The sequence below is a fragment of the Myiozetetes cayanensis genome, unplaced genomic scaffold (genome assembly GCF_022539395.1).
Source record: "Myiozetetes cayanensis isolate MyiCay16 unplaced genomic scaffold, myiCay2020 scf31, whole genome shotgun sequence".
Taxonomy (NCBI): Eukaryota; Metazoa; Chordata; class Aves; order Passeriformes; family Tyrannidae; genus Myiozetetes; species Myiozetetes cayanensis.
Window position 1 is genome coordinate 1,488,851 of NW_026087533.1, and position 17,926 is coordinate 1,506,776.

The 17,926-nt window shown below is 47.8% G+C and overlaps 1 protein-coding gene across 6 annotated transcripts in view; it reads right to left on the reverse strand.

The window, feature by feature from the left end:
- The window catches only part of HIVEP3 (HIVEP zinc finger 3), a 261,024-nt gene that overhangs the window by 185,728 nt on the left and 57,370 nt on the right, over positions 1 to 17,926 (reverse strand). For 2 of the 6 annotated variants that reach the window (XM_050326113.1, XM_050326110.1), the window contains exon 2: positions 13,512 to 13,598. The exons of the other annotated variants lie outside the window; for them this stretch is intronic. The gene's annotated coding sequence lies outside the window, so the exon portion shown is untranslated. The remainder of the gene's footprint in view (positions 1 to 13,511; positions 13,599 to 17,926) is intronic. 6 annotated transcript variants of the gene reach the window in all.

Sequence of the window (17,926 nt, forward strand, 5' to 3'; positions counted from 1 at the left end):
GAGTGTGATCCTTCCCTGGGCACAAAAATCCCATCCATGCTCAGCAAGACCATCCCTGTCTTGGTCTGCTGCTTTGAGATGCTTCCCTGTGGTGCCAAAAGCTCATTTCACCCCCACCACGGTTCTGTTGAAGGTGCCTGGATGGAGACACGTCCAGGAGAAAACTCACTGAGCTGAGGGCACCAAAAATGTGAAAAACTACCCTAAAAACACAAGTCAAACATCCCAAGGAACAAGGGCACCGAAACCTCCTGGCACCTGTCCTAGTTAATCTGACTACACTTGAAATTTAATCAAAGTTTCTCACTCCACATTCTTGCCTCTGCGGTAACTAAAATAAATAAAGAAATACATCAAAACATAACGTTTATTTTAACTTAGCAGGTCAGCAGGGATGGAAAAAAAAAAAAAAGGGAGAAGGAAGCTGCATTTCAGGAGTGTCACTGGAAAAAAATCAAACCAAAGCCTAAAGGCCAGATCCAAAGAAAACTTGGATTTTAAGCCATACCAAATTCTCCAAACAAACAGACAATATTCTGGATGAAATGCAGATGCCTGTTGGCTGCTGGTGCAAGAGAAGGAGGAAAAAAAAAACCAAACAAAAAGCCCCTTCTGCTCATACAGCCCTGGAATAAGTGCCTGGGAAGCTTTGCTGGGCCCTTTTCAGTAGTAGGTGCTGGGGTTGGTACCTTCAGCCCTGTTTGGGTGTTGGATGGAAAATCCAGCTTGGGCTGTGATGAAAAATGAGTTTCAAACTGAGATGTTCACTAAAGGTTTTTTTCCTACCAAAGTGAGGGGGAAAGGCCATCCATTTGAAATTCCACCCAGGACTTTCTTTAATGCCCTTTGAATTTTCTATTTAATTGGTTTTTTTTCTTCCTATTAAGCTTTTAAATGAGAAGGCTCTGAAATCAGCTGGAGAGCCTTTCCTTGCCTTTCCCCTTCCTATCACTGCTCTTCCCTGCTCCTACTTGGGGTGCAGAGGTTTGGATTCCCAGCTGGAACAGGTGGGGTTAGTCTGGATTTAGGAGGAGTCTTTTATGTTTGTTTGGGATTAATTTTTTTTCTTTAAAGGGTAGGAAAAGCTACTTTTGGATTACTGAATTGCAAATAATTTTTAACACACTCCCCATTAGTAGGAACAATTTATGAATCCTTGAAAAATACTGCTTTCTATTGGGATATTTCTGGTATCTAGAAGCCACCATCCTCTAGCTGCATCCTAGGGTTTTAACCCTTTAAATTAAAATTTATTTTGACTCAAAAACTGCACGTTCAAAAAGGCACAAAACTTCTCGTTACTGAGTAAATATTTTGAAGAAGAGCAGCTGAACTATTCAAGTGACTACCAGGCCTTTCCACTGTCACCACTGAGCAAACAGAGATCTCCTGTATTTATTTTTCAAGTTCCAGGTCCAATTGAGGAAAGCAACACATTTACCTGGAAAACCCAGAGTCACAGGCTCCTTGAAAAAAGATTGATTATTCAGAAGGAGCAGCCAAAGAGAACCGACTGAGGTCTGAATATCCAATCAAGCATAACAAAAACAGAGGAAAAAGGAGAAGTAAAAACACAGAGCACTCCAGCTTGTGTTACAAACAGGGAGAGCACTCACCAGGAATCAAAATTCCCAGTAAATCAGATATGGACTTCTGGCTTTCCCCTCTCAGAGACACAGGCAGGGGATTTCAGAGTCCAAAGAAGCCTTTGAAGAGCCTCGAGGGCAATGGGAAATAAAAAAAATAAAAAACCAACCAAATAATCCAGAAAGACAGCTGGGAAACATGGCAAGAGAAGGGATCAGTGGGTTTTAGGAAGGGCTCATTTCCATCAGATAAACAGGGAATATCAAAGGATGCACCAGAGGACCTTGTTCAGCCACCTCACAGGAGGCACAGGAAATGTTTACCAGGTGGTGAGGGAGCACCAAAACCTGCAGAACCCACCTTAAAGGTGAGAAAGGGGTAAAATCAACAGAACAAAACAGCCAGGAGAGGATATTTGTTGTGATTTTTGTGATTATTCCACTGTGCACACACACGTCAGGTCTGCACTGAGCTCACCTGGGAACACCTCCAGGCACACCAGGAGGGGCAAATCGCACCTTGGGTTTGGAAAACCCAGTCCTGGAGGGCCAGGGTGGGCTTTTCCCTGCCATCCCTCAAGAAGTGCTATTTGGAGAAGGACAAAGGGCTGCTCCGTCCTCGCCAAAGGGGAGCAGATGGGCAGCAACAACACCCACCAGGCCTTGGGAGAGCGGCACCAGGGAGGCCATCTGTGCTCTGCCAGCCCAAACACACCTCCAAGGCCTCTGGAGCGGAGCTGGGACACTGGGAGGATCAGAGGGAAAGGAGGAACAGGCACTGAGCTCTGCTCTGGGGGAGCAGGGACAGCCCCCAGGGAATGGCTGGAGCTGTGTCAGGGCAGGCTCAGGGTGGATCTCAGGGAAAGGTTCTTCCCCCACAGGCTGGTTGGGCACTGAACAGGCTCCCCAGGGCAGTGGGCACAGCCCCAAGGCTACCAGAGCTGCAGGAGGCTTTGGCTGATCCTCTGGGGCACAGGGGGTGACTCTTGGGGCTGGGCCTGTGCAGGGCTGAGGGTTGCACTGGATGGTCCTTGGGGGTCCCTTCCAGCTCTGGATATTCCATAATTCTGTGACTCAAGGTCCACTGAAAATCCCCCTCTGAGGAAATGCTGCCCAGCTCAGTCACACCCTGCCCAGCCCTTGGGGATGGAAAGGAAAGGACAGGAGTAAAAAGGGGAGCACAGCTGCTTTGTTTATTGCTGGGCACTGACTGGAACAGCCACCAAAACACTAATGATGGTGTTTGTGGGATCAATTAAACCTCCTGTTATCAAAACATCAGAGACTCCAGGTAGGACAGTTCTCACAGCAACAAATTTCACAGCTAAGAAGAAATACATGTGGTGGGAAGAGGCAGATGTGACACAAGGGAGAGACACCCCAAGACTGGGGTCTCCAGAGCTCTTCTAACAGAGCCCAGTTGGGCAAACCCACCCCACTTGGCAGCTCTTCCTATGGGGATCTGAGGAAGGAAGAGCTCCTCTTGCACCTCCAGCTCCAGGAAAACTAAGCCCTGACCTCCGAGAGCACACGTGGAGCGTGGATTGGGCCAGAGAGTGGAAGGTGGTGCCGAATCCAACACAAATCTCTTTATTTTCTGTGGCACACCCGGGGAAGGAGGTCTGGGAAGTTCCTGCCTGTCTGACTACATGAAATGCCTAGGCCACCTACACAGATGAAAGGCAAAGACTCCTGAAAATAATCACTAATTGAACACAACAAATATTTTCGTCTCTGAATCAGCAACATGTGCGTGTTTGGAAAAATGGGTGAAGAGCAACAGATTTCTTGGTGGAGGATAAATGTAAGGATTTGGTCCATTGCACTCCTTTGATTACAGATGCAGTCAATTAACTGTACCTAAAAAACCCTCTTGGGGTGTCCTGTGCAGGGCCAGGAGTTGGACTCAATGATCTCTGTGGGTCCCTTCCAGCTCAGCATATTCTGGGATTTTATGATTCCCTGAACTGTCTGATGGATGGGAACTGATGGAGTTGAGTCTCCCTGTGCACATTGTGATGTATCAGCAAAACACCCCTATGGATGTGGAGATTTGATGAGGAATTAATGAGGAATTAATTGGTAAAATCTTAAAAAACTGATTCTGAAGGTGTTTTCCATCCTGAGCACTCGAGAGTTTCCAAAACACAGTTTTCAAAGAAAAAACAGCGAGTCTCACAGGCATAGTACACTAAAACAAATTTAGTCCTGATTTAACTTTGCTGGTTGGTAAAAAAAAATGGAGCTCCATTATGAAATTTCACCTGCTCTTCCTTTGGGCTGTTTCCTCTTCACACCAATTATTGTACCTTGAACAAGGGTTGAAAGCCTGAGGTAGGAAACAGGCTGAAGTGACAAACTCCTAAAGAGCAAAAATCTTAGTTTATATGAATAGCTTCCTACCAATGAAAGAATGAGATGAGTGTAAGGCATTTAGACTAAACAAACTGCATTTTGAGCAGCACAAACATCACCCAGATTTGTCTTCAATGGGCTCTTTAGGGGCCCAATCCAACCCTGTGACAGGGACACGAAAAGGGCACAGGTAGGAAATACAGACCCCCCAATTCTGCCATAAACAGGGAACTGCCCAGCCAGGATCAAAACCAGGACAAAATAAAGCCTAGAAAAACTCAGTGACTTGGTTTTTCCAGTTGTTTCCCAAGAGCTGAGCAGTGCACGTGGCACCCAATCCCCCCACTGGTAAAGAGGAGGATCAGGGTTATTTTATTCCCTCCTCTGCTCTGAGGAACTAAAGAGCTGTTCATCCACGTGGCCAAGCTGGTGTTCATTAATATCTGGGAATCTTTTTCCCTTGGTTGATGCCATTTGGACACCATGTCACAGTTTGGAGGGAGCAGACAATGTTTGGTGTTTGGGGTCATTTGCTTCACCTCAACCATCTCACAACCAAAGTCCCTTGTGCAGTTGGAGGAGAACTGGAAGGGGACTTTCCCCTCTGGGATGGGTGTTGGCACAGATGGGCTGATTCAGCCCCTGCTTTTGGGAGTCTTGAACAGGTGCCCACCTTTTAGACCGTTAAATTAGGTAAAATCAATTCTTTTTTCAAGTAAAAAAAACCAAACACACACACACACACACAAAACCCTCTCCAAGCAAACAAAAAACCTCTAAAAACCAAACCAACCAAACAAAATAAAAACACAAAATACAAACCAAACAAAAAAACTTAAACCAACCAACCAAACAAAATAAACAACCAAAAACCTTCCACAACAACATTTACTCTGAAAATTGCTAAATTCCAAGTAGAGTGTTTAACCCCAGGGCTGCAGAATATCCAACTCCAGGGCATTCCTTGCTTTTCAGCACCTTCTTCTTTGGAAAGCCTTTAGCAGGGAGGCAAAGGAGGGACCTTCATGCTCCTCATTCCCAAAATCCAGGCTACTTTTGGGACACCACAGTCCCTGCTAACACTGCACACAGACTTGTTCTCCTCCTGCTCCCTCTTCCATGTGGTTTTGTAGGAGAACCAGGAGCAGAGGAGAAAACCTTGGGATCATTGGGCTGTCTCTCTTATTCTACTGAATACTGGCATTTAAAATACCACGCATAAGCCATTTATCTGACACTTGCCCAAGGTAAAAACAGACCAAAAAATTTACTTTTTTTCCACCGTAAAATCATCCAAAGTGGCAACATTTGCACTTCAGGTGTGCCTTGAAGATGCCCCACTAGTCCCCAGCCCCTCCTGCAGAGCCCTTGACAGTTTTCTGCCCAAATACACCCAAAAAGGGAGCAATTTGGGGCAGGAAACACCCAGCCCTTCCCCACCCCATTAAAGCCTGAGGTGCATTTGCTCTCTGCACATATTTTTTTCTCATTGCAGATTGAAGGAACATCTTCCCTAGGGACCTCCCAGCCATCCTAAGTGCCAGGAGCCTCTCCTGGAGGCAGCTGTGCTGAGCCTTTACCACACAGTGTCACACAAGCAACACCACACTCATCACTCTCCTCTTGCTCTGCTTCCTTCCAGGTTTCACACACACTTCAACATTTGGGCCACTAAACAGCAAGAAACAACTGAACTCGTGCCCAGACACAAACCCCACCAAGGGAGGGCAAAAAGAACCCCACCAAACAGCCACTCTTCCTCAGCTGGAAAATGTTCTTTCTCTGCTGGTTGGTTTTTTCAAGTTTATGGGTTGGAGCTGCGAAGCAATTTTGCAGTTTCAGGGTGGATGTTAAACAAGGAAACAGCTTCTTCCTCGAGTCCCTGGTTTATTCAAATGAATGTGGCAAACAGCACTTTGTTGAAGAGCAACACGTTGTGCAGAAAAATTCAACTGGAGGGGGCTGAGAGGTGCTAAATCTTGGCTTGTCTCATCCGTGTTTGTCACATCTCAGACTGCAAATGTTTTCCCAGTTGCTGGAAAGCATCTTCTGAGCAGGAATTCTCGGCTCAGGGGGTAGAAGGAATCTCAGAAAGCAGCCACAGCCTGTGATCTCACACATCCCCATCACCAGGAGAGCGTGAGCTCACAACAAACACCGAGTGTCTCCTCCAAAGGGCGGATTCCAGCCACTCTGAGCTATCCCAGAGCCACAGTGGAGTTCCAAAAACCAGCCAGGCTCGTTATTGCTTTGCATCACAACTACCCCGAGCAGCCAGACCACACTGGAGGGTGGCTGGAAGGCACTGGGAGCACTGGGAGTGTGGAGCACACCGGGAATTCTGGCACTGGGAGGTGCTGGTGGGGCTGTGCTGCCCTTCTGTGCCCCATGGAGGCTCCAGGAATCCATTATTCCCCATTCTTTCTCATTTTTGTTTTCCTACACATCAACCAGGCTGAAAGGGCCTCTGAGTGAACACTGGGAAATTCAGGAGAGCCCCAAAATTATGTGGAGAAGTGTAGTACAGTCCTGGTTTCTGAAGGTGATAAAAAGGTGATGAAGAAGTTATTAAAATCAGCCTGGCAGGCAGAAGGAGGAAGTACAGACACATCCTGCTGCCCTTTAATGTTTGTTTTGATTTTAATTTACAGATTGGGAATAAACTGCACTGCATTTCCAAATGACAGGATGAGGAGCCTCCAAGAGCCCTCGCTGCAATCAAATTATAAAATCCAGCATCATGAGCAGGCTGATGGCTCTGTTTGCTCTTTAAATTCCTGCCTGCACTCTCAGTAGGAAAATATGAAGTTTTATTGGACTTCCACAGCACAATTCCATCCACATTTCAGAAACTCATAAAACACTGTGGAAATTGTAGGTTGGGCTGTAAATTGTAGGGTGGGGCTTGGAGCAACCTGGGCTGGTGGAAGGTGTTCCTGCCCATGGGAGGGGGTGGAATGGGATGGGCTCCAAGGCTCTAAGATGGATTCTGGGATTTTATGACGTGCTGCTTGCCCTTAGGAGCACCAGCAGCCAAAGAAGATGCTCAGGTGAACAAAGGGATGGAGGAGAGATGCAGGATCACTCCCAGCACCCCCACATTCCTAACTGCCTCAATCTCCCCTACTTTGGGCACCAGACACTGATCTCATCTCATCTCATCTCAACAGACCAAGACAGGGATGGTCTTGCTGAGCGTGGATGGGATTTTTGTGCCAAGGGGAAGGATCACATTCTGATGCTGCTGCAAAAATTCCATCCATTTCCAGGTGCTGTTTGTTCCTTGCTGGGGTGTCCAGGATTTCTCAGCTTGGATGAGCAGTGTGCCCACAAGGTGCAGGAAAGCAGAGCATCCTGGGCACTGAGGATTTGGGATCAGCTCATGGTGCCAACAATGCCAAGGTTGCATTTTCAATCCCAGTCTGTGCCCTTCCTGAAGGGTTGGATTTGATGATCCCTGTGAGTCCCTTCTAACTCAGAATATTCTGTGATTCAAGGCTAAGATCTGGAGCAAATTCCTGCTCAGGGTTCAGTTGCTGTGCTGGGAGCACAACCCACCCTCCAGGCCAGCCTTGGCAGGCTCTGGGCACGCAGGGACAGGGGACAATCCTGAGTGTGCCACTGCAGGGAGCAAAGATGTCCCATTTTGTCCTGCAGGACTGGTCAGCTGGAGCAGAGGAGACTGAGGGGAGAGCTCAGTGCAGTTCCAACTGCCTGGGCAGGGGCAGAGGAGGGGCAGGACTGAGCTCTGCTCTGGGGGAGCAGGGACAGCCCCCAGGGAATGGCTGGAGCTGTGTCAGGGCAGGCTCAGGGTGGATCTCAGGGAAAGGTTCTTCCCCCACAGGCTGGTTGGGCACTGAACAGGCTCCCCAGGGCAGTGGGCACAGCCCCAAGGCTGCCAGAGCTGCAGGAGGCTTTGGCTGATCCTCTGGGGCACAGGGGGTGACTCTTGGGGCTGGGCCTGTGCAGGGCTGAGGGTTGGACTGGATGGTCCTTGGGGGTCCCTCCCAGCTCAGCACATTCTGGGATTCTGGGATTCCAACCCCATCTCTCAGCAGGAGCACAACTGGCTCTCCCAGTGTTTCCTTCGGGTGTTTAATTCCATCCCTTCTCCCTGGCTGAGCAGAGAGGGGCTGATGCTGCTCCCCTGGCCCTGCACATCCCCAACCCAAACCCTCCCCCAGCAGCTCCCCCAGCTCGGTGGCTGGGAATTTGTTCCTCTAATGAGATGCAGAGGCACTGAGAGGTTTCTATTCCCAGCCAGCAGACAGCAATTAAACAGCCTGACCCCACACCCTCAATTAGAGCCGAGCTGCACAAGGGGCTGTTTACCAGCCAGTTAACCCACAATTACGGATCCTTCCAGCCAGGCCTCCAGCCAGCAAACTTCTCAAAAAATACCCTATTTTCTTGTGAAAATAAAACAGGCACGTTCTGTTACTATCTCAGTTTGGTTATTAGAGGCCTGTCACCAGCTTTTCCCAGTGTTTTGACCGAGCTCTTGTTGCATCACCAGTTCTTATTTAATTTTAACTTTCCCTGAGCGTTTTGCTCCTGTATTGGGATATAACAGCCCCACAGATCACGTTGAGAAACCCCTCAGGACAGCCCAGAGAACGGGTGAAAATTATTTTGGGATATAAAAAACTCTCCAGGACCATCAGCTTGTTTAAAGGCACACTTATTTTCTGAAGACAATGGGGGATTGAAGTCGAATGCTGTCCCTTCTACAACTCCTCACACAATCCACAGAGCTGGTGTGAGGAATAGAGAAATATTTTCGTCTCAAATGTGCTTTTTTCGCCCCCATTCAGCCAGAAAAGAGGGTGTGATGGACACCAAGGCACTGAGTATTTCCCTGGCAGCCTCAGGGAGTGCTGAACTGGAGGGAATTTTCCCCCCCAAGGTCATTGATATGCCCCCAGACGGGTTTAAAAGTTGCATTTTTGCTTGCAGAGGCAGCTGATCTCTCAATTCCCAGACATACACTGGGATGGGATGGACAGGGGATTTGCAGGAGGGTTGCACCAAAGGTTGCACTTGAATTCACGATTCCATGATTTTAAACCCCCAGAGCCCTGAGGAGACCAGGAAAGTTCCTGCAACCACTCCTGGCTTTCTGACACCTTGCAGGAACACTTTGAAACACTCAGGAAGTGCCCAGCAGGTGTGGGGATTTTCGTGGAATAAATGAATAAACCGGGGACTGAGTCTTTAATACACATTTCTCCACACTGAGCTGAAATACAACATGTTAACATTACTGAGCTGTAAAATTGTCACCAAATTTTGCTGGCATTGTTAGAAAAAGAAATGCTGTAGCATAACCCAGCCAGCCACATTATTTCTGCTACAAAAAGTGTCCAAATTAAACCCATTTACCCCTCGGCTGCAAAGCTTCCATTAAGCCTCAATATTCCCCCCCACTAGGGAAGGCAGAGAGCCAGGAAGATCCACAGGTGCTGATGTCCCTGGAGAGATGGAGCAGGAATGTGGGAGTTCCCAGGAGAGGCTCAGAGTCACTCACTCCAGCTAAATTGGTTTTATACATATATTTATATAATTTTTTTTTTAATAAGAAATAGCTCTTTGCTGCAGTCAGGGTAGGGCATCTCCCCAGTCACCACCTGCCCATGGAGCTACACGAGGTTCCCTCACCCTGGGTCTCTGCTCCTTCATCAGAGAACTTTATGTTCTCCCACACTTTGTGCTCCACTTTGAGATCAAGAGGTGAAAAGCACAATTACTGTTATTACTGCTATTAAAGGCAAGCAGTGGCACAAACCACTGGAATTACACGACATTCCTGAGAGAAACTCGGAAACAATGCAGCTTTCAGGGATGTGTGAGAGGGTTTGGGGCTATTTGCATAGGGCAGCAGGGAAGAATTTTATCCCTCCCCTATCTCTGTGCACAAGTGTGTCCTGTCAGCCCCGTGGAGCTGAAGACACCTCAGGGTGAAAATCCCAAGCAGAAGGCTGGCTGGTAATCAGAGGGGGCAGAAAGAGGATGGACAGAGCAAAATCCACTGGTTTCTAAATCAATCTGTGCTGCTGGTGCCTATTTCTACACCCCCTCCCCACACACACACCCACACACACACAAATGCATTCACAACTGCACTGCCACAAAACTCTCTGTACAATCAAAGCCTCGGTGCCAGGGAAGAAAGAAAAGCTCCTTTTATTCAGGGCATCGCCCATCAATGGCTACTTTATATTAAAATCAAGGCACATGCTCCCCAAACTTAAAAGCTGCAGTGGGGGGAGAGGGGAAAAAAAGGTCTCCCTCCTCTGCCATTAACACTTTTGTAACCAGGGCTGGGAGCTGGGCAGGGGTTTTGCTGGATCCACCTGCAGCAGAGGAAAGGGAGGGATGGAAAGAAGGAAGGAAAGATGAGGGAGGAAAAGAAGGAGGGTTCAACTCTGCAGGATGATCTGCCTGGAAAGGAGCCCCTCTGCTCTGGAGCCAGGCTGGGAGAGCTGGGGGGGTTCCCCTGGAGAAGAGAAGGCTCCAGGGACACCTGAGAGCCCCTTGCAGGGCCTAAAGGGGCTCCAGGAGAGCTGGAGAGGGACTGGGGACAAGGCATGGAGGGACAGCACACAGGGAATGGCTTCCCAGTGCCAGAGGGCAGGGTTAGATGGGATATTGGGAAGGAACTGAGGGTGGGCAGGCCCTGGCACAGGTTGGGCAGAGAAGCTGTGGCTGCCCCTGGATCCCTGGAAGTGTCCAAGGCCAGGTTGAAACAATCTGGGCTAATTGAAGGAGACCTCCAAAGTCACCTCAAAACATCCAAAGCTCCAGTCAGTGACCTCACACCAAGAGTTTTAAGCACTTGAAAACCTCATTTATTGAATAAGGCAGCTGGAATTCCTCTGAGGAATTTCCAGTGGAGAGTTCATTTTACCTTGGCTCAACTGGATCATTTGCTCTGTTCTTTTACCCACTTTTTGTGATGCAAATAAATACACTCAAAAGACAATTTTTCCCCCCCAGGTTGCAGAGTGTAGAGAGATAGTAGGAGGACAAAACATGACAGGAGTTAATTTTTTAATACCTGTGGCTCATCCCCTTCCCAAATTTCCCCCTGTTTTAATGAGAAATTCCCCACATGAGGGAAACCAGCACTGGCCCTGCTTTTCCCTGCACATCCATCACCCCCTAGAACAGACCAAGAGGAACCTTTGCTTCTGCCTTCAGGGCATTAAACATCCCTGCAGATGCTGCTGCTGCTGGCAGAGCCCTTCTGGGAAAACTGTGATAATTCATTTATCTGGTGAGTAATTCCAGGGCTGCACAACTCAGGTACCAGCTCAGTGGACAGCCTTAAAGTGGGAGATTGGCTTTAAAATTCAGACTGATAAGGAGCCTGTCTTTACATCCTTCCTGTTTCCTGATTTGCTGGTTCATTTATTAACAGTTCACCCCACTTTATGGAGAACTGGGAGAGCTGAGAATCCAACTTGAAGCCAATCCACATTTTCACTGCTCTGTAAATATATTTTTAAGGGGCTGAAGAAACGTTTGTAAATCTCCTGCTCTCACCAAGCAGCACATTTTCCACAGGGCCCCTTGCAATTTGTTTAATAATTGTGCTCCCAGAAGCCCAGTCATAAAAAAATCAGCAAAACTCCCCAAATCTTGGCTAAGCCACAGCACTGAGAGAGCCTGAAACAAAGCAGCAAACCCACAGGAAGGCTGAACTTCAGAACTGAGGCATCCAAGTCCTTTTGCAGGACATGGTTCGTGTCAATTATGTTGTAAAAGAAAATCACATTGTGATACAGAACGAGATTAAGTAAAGAAAACTAAAAAAAATAAAAAAAATAAAAATAAGAAGGCTTAACAGCAGCTCAGCATCTTCAGAACATCCCAGGGCTTGAAAGGCATTTTTGATCAAGCCTGGCCAGCCCAGTGTCAAAGGGGTGATGCTGGGAGGAAGAAATAAATTCATATCTGAAGAGGAAGGGCCTTTCCACGAAAGGCTGACAGTTCTAAGGTGTTGCAGAGTAAAAACCACTGCAATTAGGGAGCAGTGAGGAGGAGGGAGAGCTCACACCCTGTGGTTATTAGAGAGCAAAACAGCACCTCTTGGGTGTTGTCCCTGAGGATGTGCATGGACAAGAAAAGGTATTTATGCCCAGGAAGGTGGGATGTTCCTTGTCCCAAAAGATGATAATCATGATGTTTATCACACTAAAATCCTGAATTCCAGGCAGCAACTTCCCCACAGTCCATTGGCAGGAGGGCAAAATCACCGGTGATGTCCTTCCAGTGCCAAGGTTAACTCTGGTCACACCAAAGAGACATCACCTATTCAGTGAACACCAGGCCAGGATGGACAGAAAGGAGGGAAAATCCCCCACATCCCTGGGGGAATCCACAGGGATAAAGGGCAGGATGGTGCCAAGCACATGAATTCATCCTTTGACACAACAGCGGCCAAGGAACTCCCCAGCTGCCAGAATGAAAGAGTTAAAAAGCCACCACTGTGCAAATAAAACTCCAAATAAAGTTCTCCCAGACTTCACAGCGAGAGGCAGCTACAATTCCAAATTTTAACAGGCAGGAAGGAATCTTGGAGATGTTCCACCTGCCCCAAACACCAGCCCAGGGGACTCCAGGAGAGCAGCACTCACAGAGGAAGGTGTGACCCACAAATGAGATCAGACTTTGCACCTCCAGTGGATGAGACTCCTCCTTGCTCTGTCAGCAGTGGTAAAGAAGAATCTGGCAGAGAAAGGTAAGAAATTTTGGGTCCCTTCCAAGCCAGGCCCATTCTGTGAGTCTGTGAACCTGTGATTCTATGAGCCCATTATTCTATCATCCTGTGAGTCCATAATTCCACAGTTCTGAGTCCATAATTCCACAATTCTGAGTCCATAATTCCACAATTCTATGAGTCCATAATTCTATGATTCTGTGAGTCTATGATTCTATGAAATACTTGCCACAAGCCCTGCCCCAAAAAGATTTATTACATGGCCAAGAATCCAAAGACCTTCCTCTTCAGAGCACCATTTCCTTGAAAGCATCTTTTTGCCACAAACACTCGGTAATTTTTCCCAGCCCCCTCCAATGTGCAAGGTGGGCCCCCCAGAGGGTGTGAGGAGAGGAAGAACAGGGTGTGAGGTTTGCTGGCAGTTGGAGTGTCCCACCCTCCTCCCACACTCCACTCCCTCTAAAACAGGCTCCTAAGGGAAAGGTCCCAGCTCTTCCCAGCAGCTTCTGCTGCTCAGGGTGTTTCTAAACTTCCAGGGTGTTTCTAAAGAACAAAAGATTCCTCTTCAATTTCCAACTGGAATTTCACCAGAGCATCAAAGATATCAGTTTAATTAGTGAGATGGCACCCAAATCCTCACAGCTTAATGCCATTCACCAGGACCACCTGTTGGATCGTGACCATGAAGGTCACAGCTACTCAGGGCATCTTCTGGCCACAATTCACTTTACTCCCTTCCCTCACTCACTGACCCCTCAGTTTACACCTCAAATCTACTTCTTTTCCCTTTTGAAATATATTTTCTGCTGGGAGTCTTTGGTTTGGAAGTAGAAGAAGCAAAGGCTTACTTCATCCTCTGCCCCCCCGTGCTCTGGCCTTGGGGCTGGGGGGTCTCCAGGGCAGAGACTGGAAAACATCCAGGAGGTGTTTGAGGTCTGCAAAAAAAATAATAAATCAAAATCAGTGCCCTCACTGCCACCCTGGGCTCTCTCTCTGTGACTCCCCAGGCAGGTGTGTTGTTCAGCTGACAGATGGGCCTGTCCAGAAAGCATTTGAAGATCTTTGCTGGACTTTAATAAAGATATTTCCAGCATTAGAAGGAAGATTTTGGGCTCTTTCCACCTGCCTCCCTGGTACCACGATACCCCTCTGGTCCACACACAGCAAACAGGCCTGGCAATAACTCAATTACAGCTTAAAAAACAATCATCACAAACCCAGGGGAAGCAGAAAAGAGAAAGGCAAAATCTCCTAAACCTGGTTTATTCCTTAGCACGGCTGAAATTCTGAGCAGGACTCAAAACCAACAACCTCCTATCCCTCCTTCCTGGGATGTTCCAGGGATGAGGACGGGGAGAAGCAGCAGTAAAAGGTGGTGGCATCGCTGCACAGGTGACACCTGTGTGTGGTCACGTTTTGGGTGACCACCACGTTTTGTGGGTGCCACTCAAAGTGCTCCCTTGGGAGCCACAATTTCCACAGCTCAGAAGCCTTTGCTGAAACACAGAAATCAGGAAAAGGGCATCCAGAACAACCTTTTCTTTGAAAATTCCTTTTCTTCCTAACACAGACACAGTAACTCCTTTTTTTTTTTGGTGGGTCTCTGAACCTGGAATCTCAAGAGGGCTTTGCAGGAGAGGATTTAAAAACCCTCCTTGTTTGGGATGGCAATAAACATTTCATCCAGCTTGCAATCAAATCACAGGGTCATTAAGGTTGGAAAAGACCTCCCACCTCATCAAATCCAACCTGAGCCCGATGCCCACCCTGTCCCCCAGCCCAGAGCTCTGAGTGCCACGTCCTGGCCTTCCTTGGACACCTCCAGGGCTGGGGACTCCAAACCTCCCTGGGCAATAACCTCTTGCCTGTGCTCAGGCAGGAGAGTGCCCAGATCACAGAGCTTCACCCTGGCAGTGATCCTGCAGGATAAAATTCACCCCATCTTCTCTCCAGCCAGGGATGAACACCTTGCTCAGAGCAGCACAAGGAAGACTGCACTGAATCCCAGAATGTGCTGAGCTGGAAGGGACCCACAAGGTTTGTTATCCCAAGTGAGACCAACTCTTAAATTAAAGCTTAAATTAGAAAGAAGAGATTTATACACACATATATATATATATTCAGACACACCTGAAATAAATAAATAAATATATATATATATGCATGTACACATACCTGACCATAACCACCTGCTCTGTTCCCTCTCTCCACCTGCACAAACAGCCTCAACTCTCTCTCCCAGCCTTTTAAACACAAGGAACCAAGGAGTGACCACCCCCTTCTTCCTGGGGAAACGTTTCCTCCTTTCCACCAGCTGAGGACAGAAGGACACTTTGCCTCCCTCTCCTCCTTCCCTCTTCCAGCAGCCTGGAAAACTCACTTTGCCCCCCTCCATCCAGATGCTTTCAACAGCTGTGGACAACAAGAAACCTCCCCAGACGTTTTCAGGAGCTGACAACGTTTTATTGCTTCACTTTTATTGGGTTTATTCATGTTAATTGTTTTACCCTCAGCTGAGCTCTGACTCAGTGCCTGTTGCAGCTCAGGTTGTGCTGCTGCTGCCTTTCAAGTGCTTCTTCCTTTGCACTGTGTTTGGATTATTTTACTTTCCAGTTATATTATCTTAAATTTTTCCACTTTGAGGCACATCTTGCCGTTTCTTACCCTTATTGCTCAGTTTCTGTTTCGTTATATTATTTTTTCTGCCATTTTTTTCATTTGTAACACTTCCAAACATTGTCTCACTTGGACCTTAAACTAATGTCCCATTTGTCCTTTCTTTCCCACTATTAATTCTTCTGCTAAATACTTTACTAATTAAACCACTGAGCATTAAATTTGAATGCTGAGTGCAATATGAAGTTCTTCATGTGACGAAATTCCAACACACATCAGTGTTTTGAACTAAATATCTAACATTTCTTCTCCTTCCTGCACATAAATTTTGGAACATAACAAATAAAAGAAAAAAAAAAGAATTAAATATCAAGACAAAGTGAGGATGGTGGAATTGTAGCTGTGTTTAATTTTCTTCTGTCTTTAATATAAAACCCAGCAAACTGAGCAGCACTGAAGCTGAAGCTTGAGGCTTTCACAGTGCTGGGTCAGGGCTGTGAGTAGCTTAAGGAATACAGGGATAAGGAATCCTTAGGAAAAATAGTATTTGAGGGGTTCAAGATTTCTCCCTGGTTTTATCAGATCTTGTTCAGTGACAGCTCCAGTCCCCTGTCCAGCTGGATCTCTCTAAACTGAACTGTTATGAAATGGTTTATGATTCTCTGAAATCCACAGTGGGGAGGGTAAGGGGAGAGATCCAAGTGCAAATTAAGACCTGAATAATATGAAGTCAATTAGTAGGACTTTTAAGCACGGGATAAAGAGGTTAAAAAAAAAAAAAAAACAAAACAGATAAAGCAAAAGCAATCAAAAGAACATTTTTCAGGAAATTTATCCAACATATGACAAACTTATGAAGTCACTGGATTTGTGCAACACAGAGCTTGAGATCTCTAAATACATGAAAGGATGATGTGCATGCCTGGATTGACAGAAAAAACTTCCTCAAAGAAAATTAAACTGATAAAACACCCAGGGATCACCCAGCAGTTGGTACCAACCTGCTCCTGCAGTTTGTGTGGGAAGGTTTTTGCAAAGCTGGACCAGGACATGGGATGAGACATCACAGAGCCATGGAATGCTTTGGGTGGGAAGGACCTTAAAGCTCATCCCCTTCCCACCCCCTGCCATGGACAGGGACATCTTCCACCAGCCCAGATTGTTCCAACCTGGCCTTGGACACTTCCAGGATCCAGGGGCAGCCACAGCTTCTCCGGGAATTCCATCCCAGCCCTTCACCACCCTCACAGCCAACAATTCCTTCCCAATATCCCATCTCTCCCTGCCCTCTGGCAGTGGGAAGCCATTCCCTGTGTCCTGTCCCTCCATCCCTTGTCCCCAGTCCCTCTCCAGCTCTCCTGGAGCCCCTTTAGGCCCTGCAAGGGGCTCTCAGGTCTCCCTGGAGCCTTCTCTTCTTCAGGGGAACCTCCCAGCTCTCCCAGCCTGGCTCCAGAGCAGAGGGCTCCAGCCCTGGGAGTTTTGGGTACAAGGCAATGATCAGCCCTCCCCATGTGACAGTGACAGTCTCTTCACCTGCATTTTTCTTTCCAAAGGCATCAACAACTCCTCACATGGCTCTGAGGACGTTTGGGGAGATGGGGAGGGCTCTTCTCCCACCACCTCCCCCAGTGCCACCATTGCATTTCCACCTCCCCCAAAGAATCCAGAAAGCCCCTTCCTTCAGGGCAGCTCCACAATCCCATCACACACCAGGGGCAGCTTCACAGTCCCATCACAAAGCAGCACCGTTAATTTTATTCAGCTTTGAGCCTCTGCCTGTGCAGACTCTGTCCTCTCCTCAGCCTGTGCCAGGGACACAAGGCTCCTGTGTTTATTCAGGTTTTTTTTTTTCTGGCTGAACTGATGCACCCCCAGAATTACCCTCAGTGACCCAGACTGCAGGACCAAGGGTGGTTTTGTGAGACACAAGGCAACAGTTCCTTGCTGGGGCAGTGAAAAGGCTGGATTTACACTGAGGCAACAAAGCCCAACCCTTGAAAATGCTGCCCCTTGGGCAGGTGAACTCCTTAAATTTAAGGAGCACAGAAGCCATGGATGGAATAATTTCTCTGAGCTGAGAGAGCAGCCACCTGTGGAAGGGACAAACCAAAAATATGAAAACTGCTTTTCTAGCCCATGTGATTCCATCAGAAACAGGGTTTTGAGTGGCTTGTTCAGTTGTTTGCTGTCCCAGTCCCAGGAGAGAGGAAGAAATAGAGTCAAACATGGAGCTGGGAAGGGGCTGGAGCATCAGGAGCAGCTGAGGGAGCTGGGAGGGCTCAGCCTGGAGAAAAGGAGGCTCAGGGGGGACCTTCTGGCTCTGCAATCCCTGACAGGAGGGGGGAGCCGGGAGGGGTCGGGCTCTGCTCCCAGGGAACAGGGACAGGAGGAGAGGGAACGGCCTCCAGCTGTGCCAGGGGAGCTGCAGTTTGGATATCTGGAAAAATTTCTTTACTGAAAGAGTTTGTAAGCATTGGAAGGGGCTGCCCAGGGAGGTGGGGGAGTCCCCATCCCTGGAAGTTCAAAGCTAAAGGTTTTCAGCAAGAAGAGCTGCACAGTAGGTTGGAAAGCTGTTAAAGTCACAGAATATTCTGAGTTGGAAGGGACCCCCAAGGATCACCCAGTCCAACTCCTGGCCCTGCACAGG